Source organism: Prosopis cineraria, unplaced genomic scaffold (genome assembly GCF_029017545.1).
Source record: "Prosopis cineraria cultivar Desert tree isolate PC_DT_omini unplaced genomic scaffold, ASM2901754v1 PC8, whole genome shotgun sequence".
Taxonomy (NCBI): domain Eukaryota; kingdom Viridiplantae; phylum Streptophyta; class Magnoliopsida; order Fabales; family Fabaceae; genus Prosopis; species Prosopis cineraria.
The window spans coordinates 2,831,635-2,834,682 of NW_026555339.1; positions in this window are offsets into that span (position 1 = coordinate 2,831,635).

The window sequence follows — 3,048 nt, forward strand, 5'->3', positions numbered from 1 at the left end:
TAGCACACCTTATGACATTCCGAAAGGTATGATAAACTTAGACCTCTAACTTCTTGTAAATAAATTCTTTGGTGTCCCCCAATAATTCTTGCAATGATGGATCTAGATAACTATATCACATCAGCAAATTGAATGCACAAATAGAATCAGTATAAATCCTCACCTTGTTATAACCTAGTTGTTCTGCCACCATGAGTCTAGTTTGGATGGCTAAAATTTCTACCCATACAAACTAAGCAAATCTAAGGTTTCTATAGAAACCAATGATCCAATTTCCAGGGAAGTCACAAATAACCCCATTGTATACTACTTTATCTCAATCTCTGATTGACCTATCTGCATCAATATGAAACGTATTTTTTGTGGGTGGCGTCCATGTTGCTTCTGTCATCAATCCACACTGAAAAATAGAGCGTTGGAGTTTCACAAGTATGGTATTAACCATCAGCAAGTAATTGCAATGTTGTATAATCTCCATATTACTAATACTAACTCTTCTAAAAATAAGACAATAACAGGATTTCCAAAGTGCCCAGCAAACAAAACTAAAAGTTTTTGTCTATTACCACTTGGAAAAATCACTATTTGCAAAGTTGGATCTAATGTTTCTCCACAACCATCCCTGCAAATTATCACCTAATAAATTAGAAATATTGTTAGGATTTAAAATGAAACCACACATTCCTCGCTCCCTCACAGTCACAAATTATAATACTAAAAAGGACAAGTCACAAAATCTGATAAACCTCTTATCTCTTGAGGTGAATTCGTGCATAGTCTCTTATGGGTTACTTGCCACACAAACATTTTCACTTCTTCTAGGAGTTGCCATTTGTAACAGCTCAAAATTTTAACCACTGCTTAGGTGAGTTAAAATAGGTTAATTAAATAAAATAATGTGGTGTGTGATTAAAGAGGTATAGCAAATGTTTTGGGTTGTGATTCTAACCTTAAATTCTGGTCTAAAGCAAAGATGGGTCATTTAGACCTCGAAAAGGAAGAAAATTATAGAGTATGGCTTCATGCCACATACCACGGTGTGCGTCACCTTTGCCATGACGCACATATCGCAACTCATGAAGGGATTACCTCTCTGTGGCACATGGTTGAAATTTTTCAATCATAAGACTGCATCAGAGTTTTAAAAAAGAGAAAGAAATAAAAAGTAAATGTAGAGCTAAGGATTGCTAAGGCTTGTAAAATTGAAGATCTAGAAGCATTTTAAAGCCATCAAACACCAAAGCAATATCTCTAAGCTCTTCCTTCTCTTCCACTTTCATTTTTTTTGAAGATTCGAGCTCTCTGTATTGGGATGATGATTTTTTATCGATAATACTATGAGTCTAAATCTATTGATTTAAATAAAATTAATGAGAGTGTTTTAGGTTATTTAAACTTAGTAGTAATAACTATATGAATTTTGGTGGTTGTAAGGTAATAGATGCTCAAAAATTTTCATTAAATAGAGTTGTTGAAGGTGTTTGATAGCCATCAATAATAGTTTAATGAGTTACTGGAACTAATGTGAGATAAAGAAAGTTAATAAACTCTATGAGTAAGCTTGGATATGAGAGATTGGAACTTTGGTAGTTTTGACATTGTTGAAAAATGTTAGAAATTATCCTAACAAGGATATTAATAGTTGTTAGTATGGTTAAATTGTAGATTAACACTTGTTAGCACCAAATTGAGCTAATCGAAGCATTAAAAGTGTTGGTTATTGAGGGATAAACTTTTAACCTCCCAAAAGTTTAAGGTAACTAAAAAAAATTTAGTTTGTGCATTTATTTAATTAATTACTTGTATTTGTGAACTTGTTTGGAAAATCATGATAAGTACAAGCTTTGTTTTTTGATGCAAGTGTGATAGTTTAAGCAAGATCATATGTGATGTGTGAAAAGGAAAATATGAATGGAATGAATGAATGCTATATGATGATTGGGAACATGTGTATGGATATGATTGAATGTTTTGTTGAATTATGCAACATAAAATGTAGGGATATGAGTCGTATTTGCGAATTAATGAGCATGATGATTAAGATTGCATGCCTTTAAGATGGTATGGCTTTGCACACTTCTCCAACCACCCAGTTTAAAAGGGATTGAGATATTAGCCTAATGTTCCAATTACCATTCGATAAAATAAAGTCACGTACTATGGCATTAGATACAACTCCCTCAAGATCACTAGTGACATAGTGACAAAGAGGATGTCCCAACTTTGACCACATATTAATCCAGAAAGTTATATTTTGATTACAGTGAATTTTCTTCCTAGTGCTATCTAAAAAGGATTCCCACACAATTGTGATTGATCTCCAAGTCAATGAGGCATTTATTTTCTTCAGAACAAGAGGTAGAATCCCACTTCGACAACCATACTCAACCTTAAAAGCACAAACCCAAAAAGCCTCTCCTTTAGATACCAACCCCCAACACAATTTCATAATAAAAGCTTCATGTTGTTGCCAAAGTCTCTTAAAACTTAAGACTAGTAATTTCTTACCTTTCATAATATTATCCCATACAATAAAATGTAATTTTTTGCTTTCCTCATTGTGATTCTACAAAAAATTTCTACTGACCCTCTCAATCTTATTTAGGGTACCTTAAAGATCAATGCAGCCTTCATCTGATAGAATAAGAGGGTCAAGAAGACCAATTTAATGAGAATGGCCCAACCAACCATGCTCAAGAATTTTCCCTCACAAGAGGAAAGTTTTCATTGACCTTCTGCACAATAAGAGCAAAAATGACTCTCATTACTCGACCATGATTGATAAGGGCCTCATGTATTTCTTCAAGTATGAGGTGAGTCTAATCTCAAGCATCTAACTCAATTACACCGCTTTGTTGTGGCAAATATTTTTTAAGTGAAACATCTTGAATTTGTCTAGTCTATTCCATGACATAATACTGTGTAGAAATCCTATATGACCCTTCTCATTATTTCTACTTTCTCAAAACTTACCTTAACAAAAAGAACTAGATTATCCGCAAAAAATAGATGTGACGGAGAAGGACCTTCCACAACACATGATGCCTT